The sequence below is a fragment of the Bubalus bubalis genome, chromosome 20 (assembly GCF_019923935.1).
Source record: "Bubalus bubalis isolate 160015118507 breed Murrah chromosome 20, NDDB_SH_1, whole genome shotgun sequence".
NCBI lineage: Eukaryota > Metazoa > Chordata > Mammalia > Artiodactyla > Bovidae > Bubalus > Bubalus bubalis.
In genome coordinates this window covers 27,992,708-28,018,021 of record NC_059176.1, presented here as the reverse complement: position 1 = coordinate 28,018,021, position 25,314 = coordinate 27,992,708, and the positions used below count along the sequence as shown (strand labels likewise).

Sequence of the window (25,314 nt, the reverse complement as noted above, 5' to 3'; positions counted from 1 at the left end):
TATCAGGCCTCACAAGCTAAATAGTGCAAGACTTGTCCAATATGCAGATGGGGAAAGAGCAGATTCTTGTTTTCTACTAATGGCCTCGTAACTACCGTCCAGTGAGAAGCAGTCATAATGGGCAGACAGTGGGGATTTATTTACAGCAAGAGGGGTGGAATGGCTCATTTGGGCCCAGGCATCACGCAACAAGTCCACACAGCAGCGTGCCTGGGGCAGCCCTGCCCAACAGAAGCCAGCTGCAGGCCAGCCTCAGGACACTGGCGTGGTGGGTAGTTCTGTTAGATACAGCAGGATGGGTTTTTCAGATGTTTCTGCTCAGGGATCCCACCTGCCAGAGTGTGGACATGCAATCCCTGGAAGCCTGGGATTTAGTAGAACACTCATGGAAGTTGGAAGAGTTGGTTTCACTCTCCTCTTTTAGGTTAAAATATATATTTGAATATTATGCTATTCCTAATATGTTGCTTTTTAAACATAAAACTATTTAAATTACTAGTTAAGTTGCTTTACATGTCCCAACCCCCAAATCTTTCATGCAAAATTTGTATTCTAGGAAGATGGGTTTGTTAATCCCTGGGCTACCAGTGCCCAGCACATGGCTACATATTCCTTGGGAGGAGGAAGCTGAATATTCTGGTTTGAGAAACAAAGCATAGGGGAAATGAGTAGCATTGCTGCAGATGCTGGCAGAGGGGTGAACTGCTACATAAGTCATCATTCCGCTCTGCCACCACCGCCCCTGTTCCTCCTTCCCATCCCATGCCCTCATGTTGGTGTCATTTGAATGTCAGTTCCTGCCCATTCTCAGTTGTTTAAGTATGATAAACAACCCCACAGCCACCGCCTTGATAGACTGAAAAGCTATGAATTATTTAAACCCACTTGTCTCAGTCTTCCCAGGCAGAATCAACACAGCCTCTGTCCTCTCTGGATAGAACTATAAGAAATGATCTGAGACAGAGACAATCGAACATGTTTGGACATTAACTTCTTCCTTTTTTACCTGAAGTGGAAATAATGGGCATAAAAGAAGTTGTGCAGTTTCCATCTTTACTAAAACTGGATAGAAACTGAGATGGAAGTAAAGTCAAATCAGATCCCTTTTCAACTTCGTAATGCAGCTGCTTTGGCACAGGAAATCCACATTGAGAGCATTGAGAGATTCCAGTTCTACCTAAAAATCCAGGTCTCCAAAGTAGAACAGAAAGTGAAGATAGGTATGCAGGTCAAATTCTAGCCTGTTCCTAAATTAACCGAGATTCAGACACAAGATTTGGCCTAAACAGCCGATAGCAATTCAGACAGTGAGAGCTTGCCCCAAAACAAAATGTGAATACAGCTGCTTGAGACATACCAAGGCCAGAAGAGTAAGTAGCCAATTCCTTGAAAACCTTGGTTGCAGAAGAAAAGAATCATGACTGTGTTTCCCATTCCATTCCTCTTCACCTCTCTAGTTGGAAATGTCACTTGATCCACCCAGCGAATTCTGGGAGGCATTCCACCAGGAGAGAGAGAGTACATTTTCATGTGGTAAACGTCCCCAGAAAGTCAGAATATCTGCTTAAGCTGACAAAAATATGGTTGTTCTTTCACCTAGGGATTTGTTTGCAGCTGAGTGCTAGGCTCTTTTGCTTTTTTAAAAACGAAGCAAGAGATCTCATGGCTCAAGATGGGATGATTTCAGTTTGAAATGTGTCCCACCAAAGGGTGGGGCTAGCAGATGAGAATAGTGTCACAAACAGCTGGCTTGCCAAAATCCACAGAAAATGAGAACTGGGCAATCAAAAACTTGAAATCGCTTCTGAAATTCCAGCCTTCAAATCCAGAAGAGAAAGTTCATACCCTGTGTTTTGGAATTTGCCAGTGGGACACCGTATTGTCAGGAGTTGGGGAATAAAGGAAGCTCTAGCTCACGCAGCCTACTTGGGACAGCGTGGGTGGGGGACCTGGTAACACTTAACTCTGCAAAGGCAACTCCACCAACCTCACCCAAAATGGAGCTGGGCAGGTATCAACTTCCCTTTTTCCCTTTTAAAACCAAGGTTTTACTTTCAGAGAATTTCCAAGGTAACCAAAGAGATTCTATTCACCTGATTTGACATTATATCCAGGAAATCCCTGGGCTGAAAACCTTTGGCTACAGATCAAGATGGTGAGGGGTCCATTCTGAGAGCAGTGCTGTTCTATGTGTGCAAGAGGTGTGCCAGCTCAGCAGGCCAGTGATGCAAGACTAGTTATGGAGTCTTAAAAACCATTGGCAAATGCTGAATGATGTTGCTCATATGTGGAATCTTTTTTTAAAAAGATACAAGTGAACGTATACAAAACAGAAATAGACCTACAGACATAGAAAAAAAACTTAGGGTTCCCAAGGAGGGAAGGGGAGGGTGTTCTTTCCCCAGATTAGGAGTTTGGGATTAACATATACACATTGCACATGTGAAATAAATAACCAGCAAGGACAGGTGTGTAGCACTGGAAACTTTACTCAATATTTTGTAATAACTCATAAGGGAAAAGAATCCGAAAAAGAATATAAATATATATATATATATATGTATAATTGAATCACTTTGCTATACATCTGAAACTAATACAACATTGTAAATCAACTATGTGTGTGTGTTAGTTGCTCAGTGACTCTGCAACCCCATGGACCATAGCCCACCAGGCTCCTCTGTCCATGGAGTTCTCCAGGCAAGAACACTGGAGTGAATAGCCATTCCCTTCTCCAGGGGATCTTCCTGACCCAGGGAGCAAACCCAGGTCTCGCACATTACAGGCAGATTCTTTACCATTTGAGCCATTGAGCCAACAGGGAAGCCCCGTAAATCAACTGTACTTCAGTTAAAACAAACAAACCAAAAACAAAACCAACCCTGGCTGGACCAAGAAGAGAAGACTTGCCTGCTCTGTCCCTGTACACCGCACCAGCTCTCATCCTCTTGGACAGGGCTTGAGCAGCATTGTGAATGAAGAACTCCCACTGCCCCGGAGCCCCACTTCCAGAGGGAGTCACATGATGAACAGATTCCCACCAATTTGCTTATAATTCAGTGTGTGATTTGTTGTCTTCTCCCAGGAGACAAAGACAAGGAATCTCTAATGATAGAATCTCACAGATGCTCTTGAGTTGGGAGGGTGTGCTGGCTGGGTAGGTGGCCTTTTGCTCTCTCCTCAGTCCCCACCCTCTTCTCTGACCAGGAGAAGCTCAGCCCACACTCTCAGCTCCAACCTTCTGTTCTGACACAGGGCTGGCTGTCCACTTGCCTGACCCTAGGGGAAACCAGTCTTGCCTGCTGGGTGTCTGTCCCATATGATAGAAGAAGGAATGTAGTTTCTTTTCTGTAGCCATCTGCACATCCTGGGAGATTAGGAAGGCTTTGCAAAGGTAAACAGTTACATAAGGAAAGACAGACTTACTTTAGTCCTAGATCTTATTGAGTGGAGCCTGCAGGACCACGTGGGGTATTAAAAAATAATGTGGGGATTCGCACCGTCTCTTCCCTGTTTGTTCTTCTGAGTCATGCTCTAGTTTAAGCAGCAAGAGAAATGATGACCTTTTCTCTTCACTCTAACTTAAAGAGCAGCTGATGCCTAATGGAAAATTTTGAGAAAGTTGTCATTATGAACCAATTCAATGGCCAGAGCATTTCCTGCAAGGCTTTTTTTTTTTTTTTTTGATAAAGAGAATTTCAGGATGAGATGCCTGGTATGGTGGGAAGATATATCAGGCTATTGAGGGAAGTGTTAGAACCACAGGGAGACCAACAACAAGTCCTCCTCTGTGGCTATGGCTTTCAGAAATTCTTTGGGATTTTTCTGGACTTTTATCTTGAAGACATGAAGGATACTTTGGACTGTGGGCAGGGAAAGAAAATTCAAGTGCAGACACTGGAGGTTTTTCCTGGCTGTACTGAAAACCTGCTGGGGAAAGGCACATTCCAGTTTCTTCCCTCACATGGAGGTGATAATTCATACTCTATATGAATTTCATAAAAATATTTGGAAGAGCATGTGGTTAATTAATCTTTGGGTGATAATCCAGGCTAAATACTAAGGAAATGTACAGATAATTCTCAATCTGAAATTGTTTTATTGTGATCCTTTTGCCTGTGGCAGGTTTGTGATGCTGTGCACGAGGATGTGTTAGGAAAAGTTAGCAGAAGTAGGTCTCATTATCTATTTAGTGATTGTTCAAAGCCTTCCTGGGTAGGAGAGGGTGGAGATGGCTAATGAATAATCTAAGAGTAAAGAGTATCACGGAGAAAGCAGTGGCAACCCGCTCCAGTACTCTTGCCTGGAAAATCCCATGGACAGAGAAGCCTGGTAGGCTGCAGTCCATGGGGTCGCTAAGAGTTGGATGCGACTGAGCGACTTCACTTTCACTTTCATGCATTGGAGAAGGAAATGGCAACCCACTCCAGTGTTGTTGCCTGGAGAATCCCAGAGACAGGGGAGCCTGGTGGGCTGCAGTCTCTGGGGTCTCACAGAGTCGGACACAACTGAAGCGACTTAGCAGCAGCAGCAGCAGCAAAGAGTATCAAGGAACATACTGTACAGAACATAGGGGCTAATTAATCTCTGTTGATGCTGGATAGAGAGGAAAAAGGAAACTTGTATTAAAGCAAGAGAGATATAGATTAGACATAATGAAGAACTTGCTGCTAATGAGCATTTTAAGTTGCTGAGCAGGGCAAGTAAAATTATCATCTTGACCTTGGCCAGCACAGAAAGCAATGAGGGGAGTTCCTTGGTGGTCTAGTGGTTAGGACTCAGCGCTTTCACTGCCAAGGGCTGGGGTTCAGTCCCTGATTGGGGAACCAAGATTCCATAAGCCTCAAAGCACAGCCAAAAAAGAGAAAGGCAGTGAAGCAGGCTAGATTTCCTGCAAGGAAAGAGTTCCGGTCACCTAAACAAGTTAGGTCTGCTTTCTGGTATAGCAGGCTTCATTTCCCCACAAGCAGCACTCCAACCTGTGAGCTTGGCAATTTTTTAGGGTCTCTCAGTAGAAAGGTGCCTTTTGGAAACAAGAGCCTGTCTCATCACTGTGAAAGTGAACTTACAGTTTTAGGAAGATGATAGATTTCTTAACTGGGAGAGTCTTTTTCCACCCTCCCTCCCTCTCTTTCTTGCTATTTAAAACCTTTTTATTCAGTCTGTTATACCACCACAGACACAGATTCTTCCCCGGGGGCTATTTCTGCCTCCCACTTAGGGAAACTACCAGGTCGTAGCACTTGTTTTCCATTAACTCTCAGAAGCTTTTTTCCAATTTTCCAATAGCTCTCAGAAGCTGCTATTAGGCCATTAACTGCTTTACTCAATGCCGGCTCTCCTGTCTTCCTCCTCTTTCCTCCAGTCTGGCTACTTCACTGCTCTTCCATCCTCTCGCATTCTCCACTGCTCTCCCTGCTTCCCTACATCTTCCTTTTGTACCTTTCTCTTTTCTCCAGAGAGCTCCTCCCTCCTTCCTTCCTTCTCCTCTTTCTTTGGCTTTCTTCCTCCCTTCTTCCTTTTCCTTCTTTCCCCTTCTGAACCATGCTTGCTGTACGTTCCCCAGAGCCATGAATGGAAAAAATAGATTGCTTCTTGACTCTACAATAGGAAGCGTGGCTGAAAAGCCTGTGAAGTGCAGGAAAGCCACAACATGCATTCACATTTGTTTATTCATTCAACAGATATTTGTTGAGTAGCTACTATGGTGCCCTGTCCCTGAGATTAAAGCTCTTGTCAATCTTTAAACTGAGAGAGAGGTAGTCTTGCTCATCTGACACATAGGCTTAAATCAAAGATTAGAAGCTGGACTAAAAGACTTTGTGTTATTCTCCAGCTCTGTGTTCATAATCAGTGATTATTGCTACAGAAAAGTACAGCCAGAGCCTTTTACAAATGTTGCAAACATCCCAATGGCTATACTAGTTTGCCTTGGAATGTCACTAGGATTATGTGTCGTAATTAGTTTCCTTTTTCCCAGCCAAAGACGTCTTCAGCATGGCAGTATCTGGCCCTTTCAAATTCTTTGAGCACCCGGTTTCTAGACCATTGTAATCAATTGTTTCCTATGGGCAAACCCTTCTAGATAATGAGTTCATCCTCCTATCAGGGGAAAATACAGCAGCACAATTAATATTTAGGGATGAAAATGGATTACTGTTTTCTGAGTAATGAGCCCTGAGTCATGGTTCAGAGCTGAATATACAGTGCAAGAACAAAATTTAATTCTTTTCATGAGAACCGACAGACTTTACTTCAAACCAACTACACTTCATTAAAAGTCTGGTAAGAGTCTGCAAAGCAGCCTAGAAATCTTGCAGCTGCGGGTTCTCGGAGAGAAGCAAAGAATCCTTATATTGTTCAAGTATGACACAATGAGTTTGCAATGGAGTCACCCCATCCCAGATATGTTCAGAGTTCAGAGTCAATGCATTAATTCTCCTCGCCTGCCACCCGGGTTCCCTTAATGGTGAAAGGGAGGCAGCATCAATTCTCTTACTTGCTTTAGACTGTGAGGGATTCAACAGCCAAGCTGGGGAGCAGGGGAGGTGCAGAAGCCCAAGAAGGATCAACTTCCTCTGAATCCGAGTCTGGTACCAGGAACAGTGGTTTGAGCCAGTCACATCCAGTCAAGATATGGAGGAAGGAAAAGTGAGTAGAGACTGGACAGGCTCCTACTGCATTAGTGAGCCTGCCTCTGGCCTAGGGCTTGGAGGGGTCTGAGGCTCCTCAGAGAACGTCTCCTCCAGGAAGCCTTCTGTAATTCCTCAGGCTAAGTTAGGTGACTTCTCTGTGCTCCCCAGGTATTTTGTACATATTCCTTTATAGTTCTTACCATCTTCTACTGAAATTGTCTACTTGCTCATGGTGGTTGCACCCATGGACTTTGGGGAAAAGCTGTTTGGCTCTTTCATGAATAAGCTGTGTGATATTGGGCAAATCACTTAACCTCTCTGATGCCTGACTTCTACATGAATAAAGAAAGATTAGAGGTAGTAACAGGGACTTCCCCTGTGGCTCAGCAGGTAAAGAATCCACCTGGAATGCAGGAGATGTTGGAGCTGGGGGTTTGATCCCTGGAGAAGGAAATGGCAACCCACTCCAGTATTCTTGCCTGAAAAATTCCAGGGACAGAGGAGCCTGGCGGGCTACAGTCCATGGGGTTGAAAAGAGTTGGATGACTGAGCATGCAGGCACAGCACAGAGGTAATAACACTTCATAGGGTTGATGTAGTAAGTTAGGGAAGGACCTGGCGTATACCATCTATTACCACCATTATCATTATAATATAAACTTTCTCACTTTATGATAAGTTTCGTGTTCAGGGTTTCTATACTAAGAGCTTAGCACAGAGGACATTTCCAGTAAAAATCTGTTCAATGAATTTCATAGCAAACTACCATGAGAGGCTAGATGAACCTCTCATGGGATGACCTGGGTCAACGGTGACACCCAGGGGGTCACCTACTCTTCTACATCTTTGCAGTGGTCAATGAGAAGTGACAGGAATGGCCTTTGCAGTGAGGGTTAGGATAGGAAGGATTTCGTGCTGAGGAGGTAGTATGCTGTTAATAAATCCAGAGAATCTTGCACCAGATACAAACTCCCTGTAATACCTCAGGTGTGTCTATTTATTTATTTATTTTTAAGCTGTTTTCTTTAAATTGAAGTGTAATTGCTTTATAATGTTAGTTTCTGCTGTGCAACAAAGTAAATCAGCTATGCTGCTACTGCTAAGTAACTTCTGTTGTGTCTGATTCTGTGCGACCCCATAGACTGCAGCCCACCAGGCTCCCCCGTCCCTGGGATTCTCCAGGCAAGAACACTGGAGTGGGTTGCCATTTCCTTCTCCAATGCATGAAAGTGAAAAGTGAAAGTGAAGTCGCTCAGTCGTGTCTGACCTCAGCGACCCCATGGACTGCAGCCTACCAGGCTCCTCCATCCATGGGATTTTCCAGGCAAGAGTACTCCCTTCCCTTAGAAGAGGGTGACTGCTGGGGCATGTCTCCCAGGGAAAGCTCCCTGATGAAGAGCCCAGCTTTGCGTGTGTAGGAAATGGAGCTGTGAGTAACTCTGTCCCCCTCTGCACCTGCACCGCCTTTTAGGGGCCTCCAGCAGCAGTGGGAGGTCCCCTGGTCCCGTGTTGCCCACACTGTACCCGTGTGTGGCATGTACTCATACATGGTTTGCTCTTAGTGAGAATTATTAGAAACTGAGGGGCACTTCCAAGGGAGGAGTCCTCTGCACAAACAGTCAGATTTTCTTACATCTAGGATGTACAGGCATGGCCGTGTCTAAGGGGGACACATTGAATAACTTCTCCGGCTGTTTTGCAACCCTTTGAGTACAGGAAATAATCAGTGTGTGTGTAAGGGAGAGAAAGAGAAATAAACACACAGGGAGATAAGAGAGTACAAGGCAGAGAAGAGAAAATCATAGCATTTCTAACTAAATTGTTTCTCCCGTGTTTCCTCTCTTAAAGTTAGCATAGCCACTGAAATAAGGAGGTACTGCTGACTTTGAGATATTTCAGACAGCAGCGTTTCCACCAATTGATCAGAGATGTCATTAAGAAAGATAAGGACTAAAATCCGGGGGTGTAATTGCTACTTTCAGCAGCCTTTCTCCAAGAGTGGGACTGGCTCACCTCTGAAACAGGGAACTTCAAAATTGAAGGGGAAATGTTTGCATGCCATGGTCCCAAAAGTACAGCTGAGGAGAAGGCGTCATAACTGAGCAGGGACTAGAGGGAGCAAACGTCTAGTGTGAGTTAGGACATCTGAGTCCTAGTCCAGAATCTGCTCCAAACTAAGGCATGACCTTGGAGTTACCACATTTCCTCAGACTTCGGTTTTTACACCTGGTGGTTCTCCTCCGGCTCTAACATTCTGACTTCTTACAGCACAAGAGTGTGTACATAGGAAGTAGCAGACAAGACAGAGCTCTCCTCTTTATATATTCTTTCACATTGGGATTCTGATGCTACATTGGTCCATGTTTATCGATGTCTAGACACATATTCAAATGGGTTATATATTGATTCTTTTTCAAAGTTTCTTAAAGTGAGAACTGCTCTATCATAAAAAAAAAAAAATGTAGAGCTCACCAGCTCATGGCATTTATTTCAAGTAATTCTTTCTACATGTAATTCTTTCATCCAGTTATTTAATAAGCATTTTTAACACCAACTGTGTGCCTGATGCTGTCCAATGGAAGATGCCAACAAGATTCCTGCACTCAAGAAGCCACCACGAAATGACAGCCCAGTAAAACAGTAGCAGCATCTTGGAATATGCCTCAGGATCTGCCGTGCACACACATGAGTATTTCAGCTGAAAGCAGTTAGTCCAGGGTGTGCCTACCTGCAGCACAGTACTGCATCTGCCAGGTTTGAATTGACTGACTTGAATCGTGGCTGGCATACAATGCCACTTCCTTTGTCCAAGCAACAATGGAAACAGAAAGGGGAAGTTCCCACCCAAAGTCTGAGAAGACAGGGTCAGGAGTCCTGATCACTTCCCAGGGTACGCTGGGCTTTCCCTCATGTTGGGATCACCCATTGAGTTCCAGCTCCTGAGATGTGGTGATGACTGGGGTCCTGGCATGGAGGGTGTCCACTGCACGTTTTCCTGGCAGCATTTCTCTGCTTCTCTGAGGCTATCATCAAGCCTCACTGTCTCTGTATATGGAAAAAGCTCTAAGATTTTAACTCAAGGGGCACCAAAACCAAGAAGGAAGTGACCATCAAAGGGAGTATAATGGGAGAGATGCTCTGTAGGTACCAGCTTTGTAAACATTTAAGAGGAGGCTTTGTTATGACTTCCGAATTATATTTTAAATCACTAACCTGATAGCGTGTGTGTGTATGAGAAATGTTTTCTCTGTTTTCCTTTCCTAAGCATTTGAGAACCCTTAAGGATGAAGAAGGCAATGGCACCCCACTCCAGTACTCTTGCCTGGAAAATCCCATGGACAGAGGAGCCTGGTAGGCTGCAGTCTATGGGGTTGCTAGGAGTTGGACATGACTGAGCGACTTCACTCTCACTTTTCATTTTCATGCATTGGAGAAGGAAACGGCAACCCACTCCAGTGTTCTTGCCTGGAGAATCCCAGGGACGGGGGAGCCTGGTGGGCTGCCGTCTATGGGGCCGCACAGAGTCGGACACGACTGACGCGACTTAGCAGCAGCAGCAGCAGCAGCAGCAGGGATGGGCCAGAGCTGAGAGTCAGATATGACTAGTGGGAGGACCTGGGCAAACAGCACCTCCCAGCCCTCAGTTGTCCTGGTTTACAAGAATCTTCAGGAACCTCCTAGACAAAGAATTTGAACTGAGTCCTCTAGCAAACTGGAGGAAAGGGATTTGGAAGAAAAAGATGTATCAAATACTAAATTGTAAGAGCTGTACAGTCTCTGGGAGAAAACTTATCCTTAGGGGAAAAAAATTCTGGGACAGCAAGCCGGACTTAGCAAAAGGATTTAAGGATCAAAAGGAGTAATGAGTCTCAGTTTAGCACAGAGTCTCTGTTATTTGAAGACACCCTGGTCCAATTATCTCAGTGTCGTACTCCAGCGCTGGAGAGAAGAATGAATAAAACTGGAAAAGCGGTGTCACCAAAGTGTAACACCACGGAGCCCAGACAACTCTGCTGCAGGATGAGGCATCTCTTGCCACAGGCCATGACACAGCAGGAATACCTTCTCCTTTCAGTGTGGCCAAGGCACTTGGCAAAGTTCTGCCTCCCGAGTAGAACAGCAGCATTGGCAGGGCCTGCAGGGGCAGTCTGGTTGCTGGCAAAGTTGGAACAGGATCATGGCGCTGAGCACAGGCCCGGATGGAGTCTCAGACACGTTTGACACATTCCTCAGATTCCCAAGAACACCTTCGGGGTAAGGGGTGGTGAAGAGAGAATAAGGCAGATGGAGTCCAAAGCCGGGAAACTCCATATTAACAATGAAATTGCTTAGTTAATTCCTATAGCCTGGAGACACAGTTCTTTGGAAATGTGCCTTGAGGAGTGCAAACATGTATGTTCTACTTCAGTTATTCTCAGCCTCATCTGCTTGTTCCAGCTGCTTCAGAAGTGGGCAGCTCCGCATGGACATCAGTGGGCTTCATACAGGTGCTTCACACGGGGTTCTTAGACAGTGCCACCCGAGACTGCCTCAGGACCACGCTGCAAGCCCTTCACCTTCCTGGTGCTTCCCTACTGACACAGAGGCATGGGACCACCCCCACCTTCAGATGCCCAGGTGTGAGCACCAGCCTAGAAATGCAAGAGAGTTACTGGTCCCAGTTTAAACCTTTGACTAGAGGGAAATGGGAGTTCTCCACCAATCGTAGAGAAATTCTTCTTTTTCTCCCATCCCAGTACAGCACGCCATCTTTGAGATGCAGTTTATGCACTTTCTTGGAGGATGCTCCCATCAGATGGAGCAAGAAGGTCTGGAGAAGAGAACACAGTTTGGGCATAAAGTGTGCAGATGTTTGTGTTTCACATCAGTGATCACCAAAGAGCATCCAGCGCAGGGAGGATTTCAGCAACCAGTGGGACAGATGATTGATCCTGTGGGTACAAGCCAGTGTCTCTCCTCAGCTCCCCAGTGCTTGTCCTGTGATCCCATCAACAGTGTGGCCAAAGTAGTAAGGAGCCTATGCGTGGGTCCAAAGTATGGGCCCACCTTTGAGGGCCTACCTATGAACCTCCTTACCAAGGCTGCTCAAGGCTTCTTGGCAGAACCAGAGACCCGTGTTGATTCCTTGATATGACACCATTCTTCAGTGACGCATCTGGCTACTTCATAGCAGGGCTGTGATATTGGTCCCTTCTACCCTGATGGGCTGGAGAAGGCAATGGCACCCCACTCCAGTACTCTTGCCTGGAAAATCCCATGGACGGAGGAGCCTGGTAGGCTGCAGTCCATGGGGTTGCTAGGAGTCGGACACGACTGAGCGACTTCACTTTGACTTTTCACTTTCATGCATTGGAGAAGGAAATGGCAACCCACTCCAGTGTTCTTGCCTGGAGAATCCCAGGGACGGGGGAGCCTGGTGGGCTGCCATCTATGGGGTCGCACAGAGTTGGACACGACTGAAGTGACTTAGCAGCAGCAGCAGCAACCCTGATGGGCAGCCTTCATCTTTACTGGAGTTGATACCTACTCTGCATATGAGTTTGTTTTGCCTCCAAGTAATGCCTCCACCTATATAACCACCAAAGTTCTTTCAGAACACCTGGTATATTGATGTAGTCACCCTTACAATGATATGTAAGACCAAGAGACCCATTTTATAGTACTGGCAGAAGAGATGTGACAATAGGCACATAACTGCAGGATGTACCATGCACCTTGTCATCCAGAAGCAGCCAGTCTAATATCAATCAGTTCAGTTCAGTCCCTAAATCATGTTCAACTCTCTGTGACCCCATGGACCGCAGCACACCAAGCTTCCCTGTCCTTCACCATCTCCTGGAGTTCGCTCAAACTCATGTCCATTGAATCAGTGATGCCATCCAACCATCTCATCCTCTAATGTCCTTGAATCAGTGATGCCATCCAACCATCTCATCCTCTAATGTCCTCTTCTGCTCCTGCCTTCAATCTTTCCCAGCATCAGAGTCTTTTCCAATGAGTCGATTCTTTGCACCAGGTGGCCAAAGCATGTCAACAGAGTGGTGGAAGAGGCTACTAAAGACTCAACTAAGTTGTCACCTTGGGGAAACACCTTGCAGAGTTGGAGCAATCTTCTGTGGGCTTGCAATATATATGTTGGATGGTCAGCCAATGCGGGCTTCCCTGGTGGCTCAGTGGTAAAGAATCCACCTGCCAATGCAGGAGACACAGGTTCACTCCCTGGGTCAGGAAGATCCCTTTGAAAAGGAAATGCAACACACTCCAATATTCTTTCCTGGGAAATGCCATGGACAGAGGAGCCTGGCAGGCTACAGTCCATGGGGTCACAGAGAGTCAGACACGACTGGGTGACCAAACAACAACAATCAGCCAATATACGATGGTGGCTCAGACAGTAAAGCGTCTGCCTGCAATGCAGGAGACCCAGGTTCAATTCCTGGGTAGGAAAGATCCCCTAGAGAAGGATATGGTAATCCACTCCAGCACTCTTGCCTGGAAAATCCCATGGACAGAGAAGCCTGATAGGCTACAGTCCATGGGGTCACAAAGAGTCAGACATGACTGAGCGACTTCACTTCACTTCATGTTCCCACTAGTTAGAACACATGGGTCTGGGAAGGAGACATGGCCTGTCTTATCATCAGTTCCAGAAACCTTCTCAGGGAAGGTTTTACATTCCTACAAACAGAATTTTCCAAGTTTAGAGGCCCTGATATTCAGAGGCCCAAAGGTTTCCTTTGAACTGGAATTGTATCCACCTCCTGCTCATTTTGGGCTTCTTATACTGGAGGATCAGCAAGCAAAGAAAGAGGAGCTATGGTGGTTCTGCACAATGTGAGCAGGGAAGAGTACTTCTGAAATCTACAGGATTCACAAAGATGTATATATTTTGTTGCATCCAGGGAAAGTGGGTAATTATAGAAATCACAGCCCAAGGGCAAAGCAGTAAAGACCTCACATCCCTTGGGAGTGTAGATCTTGATTATACTACTAGGCTAGCACTGCAGATCAGTGGCAAAGTGCTGGCCAAGGTGATAGAAATCTGAAACAGGAGGTGGAAGAGGGGGAGGGTGAATGTCAATTAAAGCCTTAGAACCAGCTGGCACTACATCTTATTTCATTAACCCTCTTGCTCTGAAATTTTTTTGGAAACTTCAAACTGCCACCACCTTGAGGGAAATTCTGTGACTGATTAGACTTAGACCTCTCCTTCAGGGAAAAAGTAAGCACACCCTCCTCTTAGGAAAATCGAGATTCTAGAGTAAACCAAGTGAGCCAGATAACAGAGGGCACAGCAGGCTGATTGGTAGAGGGTGGGATGTATCAGCTGCTGCTTATCCACCGCTTGAGATCTCCTTTTCCACTTGTCTCTTGCTCCAGCTGACCAGCAGCTTCACAAAGGCACAGCCTGACAGCTCTTTGCCTCACACCCATGCTGTGCACAACTTGCCTGTTACTCTGGGATTTCTTCTATTCCAAGACATTGACGTAGATATTCACAGCAACCCTCGCAGGTGTACACCTGGGTGTCCAGTGGGGGTTTACTCTATAGAGTGAAACTTGTGACCAGTGGGCTCTGGAAGCAGAGAATACATTCTTCCCCTGTCTTCCCCTACAGGGGCATTGCTGAGACATTGTTTACATGGCTCCATGGAAAATGGTCCTTTGATATCAGTCAGTCAGTTGTGCTCAGTGGTAGCCAGCACAATATACTTCCTTATCTGGTTTCTATCTCCTGCCTCTCTTCCCTTGTCCTTCACTCCTGATCCTTGGTGTACCCTTCCTAATAAAATAACAGTACCTGAACCCTTGCCTCGGGCTCTAGAAACCAGGCTAAGAAAGGGTACCTAATGATAGAAAAAGCAGATAAATATACAAAGATGAAATTATTCTCCTTCACAGAGGAAAGGTAAGTCAAAATTTCAACCTAATCGTAGATGAACAGTCTCTTGTACCAAGTGTCCTCAGTGGAGCTGATATTTGAGTTTGAGTCCTTGGTAGCAAGTAGCAAGAGCTATAGAAGGGACGTTTATAAGCCTTTTTAGATTGCCACAGGAGACTTCCATTGGAGTCTCAGAAATTTTTAGTTTCATGTTTTTATATAGAATTCAAGAACATCAAACATTTATACAGATTTGAGTTGGCCCAGGGTTACCTTGTAAGAGAGTGAAGTTGTTGTTACATCTTTATATCTGATCTGTAGATATATTTTCAGCATCTTGCACTCATCCTCTAAAATCTTCAGTACTTCTGTTTTCTTTTCTGTCTCCTTTATCTCAACATCTTTAGCTACATATTATTTGGAAGTGGACAGTTAAGGTTCGCAGTTAAGTGTTGATAACTAATAGAGTTTAATTTGGTACTCCTCCAAGAACCCCAGGAGGTTTTTATAGAATAACCCCTAAATTCAGAAGACCATGTTTCTAATTGTAGAACTTCTGGCATCTACAATTGGCTGGTAAAGACAGATTTGAGGTTTTGTTTTAAAAAAATAACATACACAATTTTTATTTTTCAGTATGTCTAGCAGTTAATCCTGGAGAAGGAAATGGCAACCCACTCCAGTGTTCTTGCCTGGAGAATCCCAGGGACAGCAGAGCCTGGTGGGCTGCCGTCTATTGGGTTGCACAGAGTCGGACACGACTGAAGCGACTTAGCAGCAGCAGTAGCAGCAGCAGCAGCACTTAATCCAAGCTATTTTCTTTCTGTGTCCTTTCAGATACTGATCTTTAACTATTAGAAGAAAGGGCAAGAAAATTTAAAAAGCAAAACAAAACCCTGACTCAGTTTACCATCATATTATTATAAACTGTTTAGTAATTAAGTTGAAAGTTAAAAAATTTTTACATGAGTATGCTTAATATTATACTTAAGCATTATTAATTAATTAATACTATACTTACATTATGATGTATCTACATATCCATCCCTCTATCCAACCCAGTAGTCCAGTTTGCTTTTTGATGCATTTCAAAATAAATTGCAGCCACTTTCCCCCCTAAATACTTCTCTGGCTTGATTTCCTTCTTAAATAGTCTGCATGTCAGGACAAAGCAAAGAATTCAGCAACTGCTGCTTAAATCTCATTCATTGCTTTGGGAATCCAGGCAAAGTGATATACATGGATGGAATGAATTCAGTTTCTCCTCCTATTGTCTCTCTAGCAAGGAGGTGACTAAAGCCGTGAATGTTCATTTCCTGGAAACTGAAGTCCTGACTTGTAAGAAAGAGCTACCTTTGTAGTAAGACAGAACCATCAAACAGTTCTTACATAGCCTCATGCCACAGTAAAACCAGCTCTCAACTGTTTACTTTAAAGACTCAAATCATTTTGCAGTGTCTTTGTGTTTATAGGTAAAAGTGTTTGAAGCTATAAATCAGACCTTGAACTAGGTACAAAGTTTGAGTCAGACCAACATAAGTTGTCTGATTGCATTCCTGACCCACACAGATGCCCTCTGTGGATAAAAGAAGTTGCCCCATCTCAGTCCTTTCTAAATTCATCATTTTCCTGACATGGCACCAGCCACTGGGCTGGCGGCTTCTCCACAAAGTGAGCCTTGACAGCTTCAGCCCCAGGGCTCTCCCTTGCCCACCTGGCACGGCTCTACTTATTACCACAGAGTCGAGCACTTAACTGTTTAACCATCTTATGTAGAATGATCGTGCCTTCCTTCCTGTGTCTAAGTTCTTGGAAATAAGAAACCTGTCTTCTGAATCTTCTACATACCTAGGGGGCTTGGCATAGTGCTAGGCACACACCTGAGACTACAGATCTTAAAACCTTCACTTGTGTGTGTATGTGTGTGTGCATATGTGTTTTCTCATTTAAAGCTCATTGTGTAATAGACTGCTTGGCCTACTTGCTTTTAAAAACCTGATTCTGGGTACTTTTAAAGCGTTTCTTTGCGGATACGTGATCGTGGCAGTTAATATCAGCCAGAATACTTTTCAACAAGTCCTCAGGCAGTCGTCGTGAGCAGGGACTTAGAGACAGGGTTTTTCTGTGTCGGAGCCAGAATTCAGAAATGCTCTGCTTTTCTTGGTTAAAAGAGACCCAGGGTTTTTCTTTTCAACACCCATTTGCACTGACCTCTTTTTCTGGCTTCTCAGTAAAAGGATTAAGGACTCAGGAAGCACTGGGGGAAAATGGCTTGTTTAGCTGGAGAAGGGACTTAGGCACGTCTGACAGTGTGGAGTGGAAAAGCCATGAAGCTTCCTCTTCGGGCAGCTCTACAAATCCAGGTCCCTGTCCAGCTCTTGGTCATCCCCCAGTGATGTGCATGGCAGTATCTGTTTGTGTGTGTGTGTGGGTGTGGGTGTGTGTGTTTAGTCACTCAGTCATGTGAAATTCTCCAGGCAAGAATACTGGAGTGGGTACGTTGCATGAAACTATTCCCTCAGGTCAGCACATCCTGGGAGTTAGCAGGATAGCACAGGGTGCTAAGCACTGGGGCTATTCATTAACCCACACCTAAACGACCATTTATGTTGTCTTCCAGAGGGTTCAGTCTCTTCTGAGAATGTAATCCAATGCAACGTGTTGATCCTTACTGGAACATCCTGTGGGTTTAGCTAAAACATAAATACCCTGATATGCTTAAAAAGTGAAAACAGATTCAAGCAATAGATGAATGTGCCTTTCTTCCTTCCAAATTTCCCCAGAGAAACTGCCTTCTCATTCTGACTTTTATGTGACAGAAAAATCACCTACAAATGCACTGGAAATATTGAAAATAATTTCACTGAGGCCTTGTAGTAGGTCACAGCAACTGGGTCTTATGGCTTGCTCCTAACCTGAGCTGGATTTAATTCCAGAACCCAGGTGGGCTATAAAGCAACACCCTCTTTTCATTATCCTTTTTTTTTTTTTTTACTGTGATTTTACAGTAGTTTCAGCAATAAACAGGCTGAAATAAATCCTTGGAGGCTTATCATCAAAGTTGGATATAGAAAAAGAGATATAAGGCACCCAGCAAGAAACTGTCTAGACAAGAGTCCCAGAGCTTCTACTTTTGTATTTCTTCCTTCCTCTGTCATTCAACAACATCATTGTCTTCAGTGTTTTTCATAATGGTCTACCCTGGAGTGGTCTGGAAAGCAAAGAGTAGAGAATAAACTTTGCCAGAAGAAACATAACTGCACTGAGGGAGTGGAGGTAGGGCAATTTTATAGTGATCTTGGCAAAAAAGCACCATGTGAAATTCAGAGGTCACTCAGTTCTGCTCTTCACATCATGCATGTAGTGGCCTTGGATTACCATCAGAGCCTAGAGATTGCAGAGACCCCCTATGCCACCTCAGACACAGCCTGTGCGTTGCCAGATTGGAACCCCTGCAACTTACTGGCTTCCCTGGTAGCTCAGCTGGTAAAGAATCCGCCTGTAATGCAGGAGACCCCGATTCGGTTCCTGGGTGGGGAAGATCTGCTAGAGAAGGGATAGGCTACCCTCTCTAGTATTCTTGGACTTCCCTGGTGGCTCAAATGGTAAAGTATCCACCTGCATTGTGGGAGACCTGGGTTTGACCCCTGGGTTGGAAAGATCCCCTGGAGAAGAGAACAGCTGCTTACTCCAGTATTCTGGCCTGGAGAATTCCACGGACTGTATATGACTTTATGCAGTGGCCAGCCCTGCAGGAACCAGAGGGGTCTGCCTATTTTATAGCTAGATCTTGCTCAGATGAAGGAGGGTGAAGGATTAATAACTCCCGCTCCCCATTAAACCCTAGTTCCCTCACAGGAGGCTGTTATCAAACCCACAACCTATTTAAGAGAGTTCCCAGAGAGGATTAAAGGAAGTCAGCCTCAGACTGTTCAGAGGGAACATCCTAAAAGGTTTCCCCCAGAGGAGGAAACAATATGTGGTGAACAAAGCCAAAAGTACAGCTGGAGGCAGAGATGATAGGGATTAAACCCTGGATTAATATTGAGTGTTAGATGGAATTGTTCAGTAGATAGTAACAGAAAATCCACTATTAGAATGTCTATTGTTTACTTAAGAAAACCTTGAGTTAAGCAGTCCCAGGTTTGTGTCAGCATCTTCAGAACTCAAGGGTTCTGAGTCAAAAGTCTTTGCAATTTTCTTCCCCCATGATGACACAATGGTTGCCATAACTCCAGGCATTGTGACCTCACAGAGCCATTTTCAAAGGCAGCTAGCAGAAATGTTCTTTGTGTGTCCTCTATCTTTCATTAATTATAATCATAACTAACATTTTTGAACATTTGCTAATCTTTCAGGGACTATCCTAAGTACTTTACATGTGTTAACTCCTTTAATTCTACAGCAGATAGGAAAAATCAAAGCACAGAGAGTGCAGTTGCCTTGATCAGGGTCACACAGACAAGATGTTGTAAAGCTGGACTCAAGCTTTTGGCAGTTCAGCTCTAGAGCCCTTACAGTGTTAAACCACCTCTCCATTAGGGAAGAAGAGATTTGCCAGAAGACCCTTGGCAACTTCACCTTATGCTTCATTGTTTAGACCTGGGTCACATGACCACCCTGGCTGCAAAGGAGGCTGGGAATACAAATATCTGCCTATTTCAACCTATAGGAAGATGGAGGCTGTGATGGTCAGTTAAATAGCCAACCAAAAGGGTCTGCCATGGTTGTAAAAGAAACAATGGCTCTTGTCATAACTGAAAGGTCCTAGTGCTCTAAGGGTTTAGGTGAAAGTCTCAGGTCACAGGGCTATTTGGCTTACTGGGGAAGAAAAACAAGCTTCTGCTCAAGACCAGCCAGGAATAACAAAAATGCCAGCAGCCTGGTAGTCATATCTTTCAACCAGTCACTGGAGTGTCTGTGCATGAGCAGCTCTTATTAAATTATTCATCCTGATTTAATGGGGAGGAAATCAAATGCAACAGGTGTGGTTCTTCCTGCTTGTTGAATGGCTTTAAAACAAGCTTTCAGATACAGGTTGCCTTGGGGCAAAGCAGCAGGAGGACAAAGCAGCTGTATTTTAAGCTAATTACCAAAATGCTACACTAGTACCTATCAAAGACGACATTTGTTCCTGTGTCCGTGGTCATAGGATAAAAATATGGAAAGAAAAAGAGAATATTACATAAGCAATTTGCTTACATGTACTTCAAAAAAAGCCTCTTGAATACAGAATACGGTCACATCTCAAGTGCTATTGTTCCTGCTTGTAAACTTGAGTAGAATCTCATTTTAATAAGCTTGACGAGACTTCCGAATTGCTACATTAGATCCAAATCTCATTAAACTTGAAGCCTATTGCTATAATATACTAAATATACTCTATTGTTTCCTGGGCTTAAAATTCACTTGCACAAAGCCAGCGTTAGGTATGCATTTTCAAAGATGTCGGGGGGTAGGGAGGAAGAGATAGGCACTAAAGGACAAGCTTGCCTTGTGCCAACCCATCAGGGCCAGAGAAGGTAAATGATGCTACATCTTTGCACTGACTGTAACTGAACACAACACAATATCTTAATGAAATGCAACATGTTTTTCAAATCTTAGGTGGTTTTGTTTCATGGTTTTATAAATTATGTGGTTGTTTGGTTTTACCCCTATTTTTCTTTCTTTTTTTTGGTCATGAGCTCATTGTATTAGTACTAACAGCTAAAATAGGGTATAAAATGAGCAGGGTTTTGAATTGCCATTATCTATTCAGAAAATTGGAGAAGGCAATGGCACCCCACTCCAGTACTTTTGCCTGAAAATCCCATGGATGGAGGAGCCTGGTGGGCTACAGTCCATGGGGTCACTAAGAGTGGGACATGACTGAGCAACTTCACGTTCACTTTTCACTTTCATGCATTGGAGAAGGAAATGGCAACCCACTCCAGTGTTCTTGCCTGGAGAATCCCAGAGACGGGGGAGCCTGGTGGGCTGCTGTCTATGGGGTCGCACAGAATCAGACATGGCTGAAGCGACTTAGCAGCAGCAGCAGCAGCGTTCAGAAAGTAATCAAAGGTTCACTAAAGACAATCTGTAACTGGAAAATGCTGAGCACTCACAAAGCAAACCTACCCAGATCCACTCTTTTTCCTCCCTGACCCTACAGATAACCATCACCTCCACTGTCCCTCATCTCCCTAAGCCTCAGTTTTCTCATCTGCAAAATAGGGAACTGGATTCCATGATTTCTTGGGCTTTGAAGGCCTGAGACTCTGAAGTTCTGTGATTCTGTACACCCTAGGTCCATATTTAACAGAGACGCCAAATTCAATAAATATCGTTAAGCCACAACTGACATGCTTTTGCACATTCTGCTAAAAATATTTAACAGAGTGATAAGGGATATAGTCAACCATATTGTAATGATTTTGTATGGTGAGAGATGGTTACTGGACCTGTGGCAGTGATGATTTTGTAATGTATTTGATTGTCAGATCACAATGCTATACACCTGGAACTAACATAATGTTGTATATCAACTATACTTCAATAAAAAGAATATTTAATAATGCAAACAAAACTCTATATGAAAAGGAAATATCTGCATTCAGAAAGCAGATGATTAAGAGGGTAAATATTTCTAAATGCTTTGTTGCACTGGGATTTTTGTTCCCCAATACTATTTCCTGTGTGCACCCTGACAAATAATGTTAAGATGTAAAGCACTCTTAAGGGCATGGAAATAGCCTTGTTCAGTTGGATGTTAAAATGACATTCTACTTACATTATGCTTTATGAATGGAAGGTTAATGGAATTGTGCATGTTTCAGTTTTCACTCTGCAGGTTATTTTATAATAAGGATGAGACTGTCCTACCTTTAATCTGGTGTTTTATTAAATTAAATGCATTGCAAAGAAGGGCCATTTTATTCTGTTGTTCTATCTTATATTCACAAGCAAGAGGGCCTGCCAAATGCTTCTCTTGTTGATTCTTTTAGGAGTCTCCTATTTCCAGTGAATGTGATATAAGCCCATACTTAGTACATGGAAGAAAAATATTATTAATTTCTTTAAATCAAAGGTCTTTAAACAAAGGCAGGAACTTCCTTTTGGGTTTTTATGATTTGCTATTATCTCACCTAAAAAAACAAAGACTTAAGCATATGAGTGGTTCTCAACTAAGGGCTTACCATATCCCTTAACTCAGTAGTTCTTACCCGGGGGGTTATTGGCATTGGTAGAATGATATTCAATAGTTGGTTTGCATGACTGACCATGCATTGCAAAGTATTTGGCATTCCTGTCTCCCACCCACTAAACACCAGAAGCATGCTCTGACCATTGTGACAACCATACTTCCTCTATACACGTTACCAAATGCCAGCGCCTCTGAAAGAGTCCTCTGCAGAAAGGAGGTCTGGTCATAAGAGATTAGTTTTCAAAAACCCAAAGAGGGTCTGTGTCCACATGTGGAGAATGTGACATTTCATCGTTCCAGTCCTCATCTCCAGTGGATGTACCTTGGTGACTTCATTGCTCCCTGGATGATGACACATTAAGAGGAGAAACCATATACTTTCTCCTAGATCTTGAATAAGCATCAAAGCTTGCAGCATGTAACTTTATAGAAAACATACACTTGTTTCTTTTTTGTACTTTATGAAATAGACTACATGTGTCCATGGTAAAATAACTCTTGAGAAGTAAAGATCTTGTGTAAGGAGAAACACAACAAGAGAATGAGTGGATTTTATTTCCTTGTTCCAGATTCTTCTGTGGTGCCAGGGTTTTGAATTCCAATGAAGTTCAACATTTTTGAGTGTTGGGTGCTAAATAAAACAGATGCTCTCTTGGGCCCGTGAAAGATGAATCAGACATGTTCTCTGCTTTTGAGGCTCACAGCTGTGCCTGGGAGGCTGACTGCTGGAAAACCAGAGTGTAAAGTAATAAATACCACCATGGAGGTATGTTTACATGCGATGGGAATCAGGGAAAGGGGTAACTGATTTCACCCAGGCATCAGGGAGTGGTGGTGGTGGGAGGAGGCAGAGCTGGCAGATCCAGGGAAGGCTTCAAAGAAAAGGGATCAGATGAGTGGGCCTTAAAGAATAGTACATGGGCCTTTGCCAGGTGGTAATGGGATAGGGAAGATAATTCTAGTAGCAGCATATACATGGTCACAAAGGTGTGAAAAAGAATGGAGAAAATCCGGTGCAGTGAGGCATTAGTGGAAGGGTGCTGGAGCTGGTGGTAAAAGATAAGTCAGGGTAGCAGTGTTTAGAGGTCCTGATATACCAGGCTAAGAATTTGGAACTTAATTCATAGGTAGAAAGGAAGCAATTTGGATTTTAAGCAGGAAAGTAAAATAATCAGATTTACATAGGGACAGAACTCTGATGGCAATATAGAAGATGGATAAATGTAGACAGTTTCAACCAGGGATACCAGGTAAGTGAATTAACTGAATATTTCACTTTTAAGCATTCCATCTTAAGACTTGAGAAACCAGGTTAATTCATAGCAAATTAAAGGCAGGAAATAAATTTGAACTAAAGAGCCTCTTGATGAAGGTGAAAGAGGAGAGTGAAAAAGCTGGTTTAATCTGGGCCCATCACTTCATGGCAAGTAGATGGGGGAAAATGAAGACAGTGGCAGATTTTATTTTCTCTGTCTTCAAAATCACTACAGACAGTGACTGCAGCCCCAAAATTAAAAGACGTTTGCTTCTTGGAAGAAAAGCTGTGACAAACCTAGACAGCGTATTGAAAATCAGAGACATCACTTTGTATAGTCTGTATAGTCAAAGCTATGGTTTTTCCATAGTCATGTACGGATGTGAGAGTTGAACCATAAAGAAGGCTGAGTGCCAAAGAACTGATACTTTTGAATTGTGGTGCTGGAGAATACTCTTGAGAGTCCCTTGGACAGCACGGAAATCAAACCAGTCAGTCTTAAAGGAAATCAACCCCGAATATTCATTGGAAGGTCTGATGCTGAAGCTGAAGCTCTAATACTTTGGCCACCTGATGTGAAGAGCCTACTCACTGGAAAAGACCCTGATGCTGGGAAAGATTGAGGGCAGGAGAAAGAGGCGACAGTGGATGAGATGGTTGAATGGCATCATCAACTCAGTGGACAAAAGTTTGAGCAAACTCCGGGAGGTAGTGAAGGACACAGAAGCCTGGCGTGCTGCAGTCTATGGGGTCACAAAGACTCAGACATGACTGAGTGAACAACAACATCTGAGGGGCAGAACTGGGATCTGGATTCAGGTCCTAGGCTCTAGAACTGGCATTCTTTTTTAAGATTTTTTTTTTTTTTAATGTGGACCATTTTTAAAGTCTTATAGAGTTTGCTCCAGTATCACTTCTGTTTTATGTTTTGTTTTTTGGCCACAAGGTATGTGGGATCTTAGCTCCCCGACTAAGGATCAAACCTGTACCCCCTGCATTGGAAGGTGAAGTCTTAACCATTGAAATACCAGGGAAGTCCCTAGAACTGGCATTCTTGACAATTGTACCTTTGTAGCAGAGACGGTGGGCTGCTTTCCCCAGTTTATACTTCACCACTGCATTTACCAGCCTCCTTGTTCTAGGGGGAGCCACGTGACTAGTTCTTGCCAGTGGAATATAAACTTTGGTATTGAGTGTCAGCTGTGGGCAGAGAGCCTTCTCCGTACTCTCGTCTTCTGCCAGCTGAATACAGATGATGAGAATGAGGCTCCAGGGAACAAGAAGACCACGGTGTGGAAGAGCCCATGTCCCTAAGGCATAACATGGAAGAAAACTGCTGAACCAAAACCCTTGTATCATTACATAAGCAGGAAATAAACTGAGATTTGGGGGGGGTCTGTCCACAGTGTAAGACAGTGGTGCTGCCTCCCTTTCTTGCCTTAGGGTCAAGAGCAGAACAGTAAGCTTAAAGCTTGAACCTCTGGTGCCCTAGTAGGTTACCCAACATTGCTAAAGGATCGTGGTAATGACCTCAGATTGCATGGTTTTCCCACACCAAGAGTGGCTCCCTCTTTTCATTCAGCATAAGAGAACAACCAGAAGGTGTTAAAAACACAGAGTATGTTTGTAAACACATTGTTCTCGTGTCTTCTCAAAATCCTTGAAAACTCAGGAAGAGGAAAACAACAGAGCTTTGAGCCTAGTAGCACCTCTCATCTGTGAGAGACCTCCATTCTAGTCCAACTTATATTTAGATGTCACTCCCTCTTTTACACCCCTGCCTGCTGGATCGTAGCCACCTTTGGTGTGAAACCTGGCACATGTTTAATGGGCTCACAAGAGACAATATAGCTGCTTCCAATAGTAAGCAAAAGAGTAACACACCTGGGGAAAGGCACGTGAGTGGAAAGCAGGAAAGCTAGCAATGTGGAGAGTTCACATACATTCCTACCCAGCTGTGAACTATGTCACTGCTGTGGGCGCCTGGGGTCCATCCCAGAGGGACCCTCAAGGGAGACATACAGACTGCACCTCAGCGTTATCTGCCTGGAAGTAGAAAGGGAAAGCATTTACCCATGAGAGACCATCCCCCATTGGTCAAAGGTTGCCCAGTGGGGTGTTAAGCCCTGAACCCCCCAGGTTGCACATTCCTAGGGGCCAATTCCAACAGGTACTCAACACTCAGATGTCAAAGAGGCCCCCCTTAGAGAAGAGAGGCTGTGAGGTGGAGCACCAGCGGTGTCTGATACATGCCTCAATGTTAGACAATGCAGGTGGGATTTGAATCCAATACCTTCTAATCCCAGAGAACAATGTCATGGCTCACACACTGGGGAGAGAACAACAGGCTTGGAAC

General features: G+C 44.1%; 1 protein-coding gene across 1 annotated transcript in view; it reads left to right on the top strand.

The window, feature by feature from the left end:
- NUBPL (nucleotide binding protein like) overlaps positions 1-25,314 on the top strand; it is a 457,415-nt gene that overhangs the window by 369,661 nt on the left and 62,440 nt on the right. Inside the window, exon 14 of the mRNA XM_045163735.1 lies at positions 22,273-22,469. The gene's annotated coding sequence lies outside the window, so the exon portion shown is untranslated. The remainder of the gene's footprint in view (positions 1-22,272; positions 22,470-25,314) is intronic.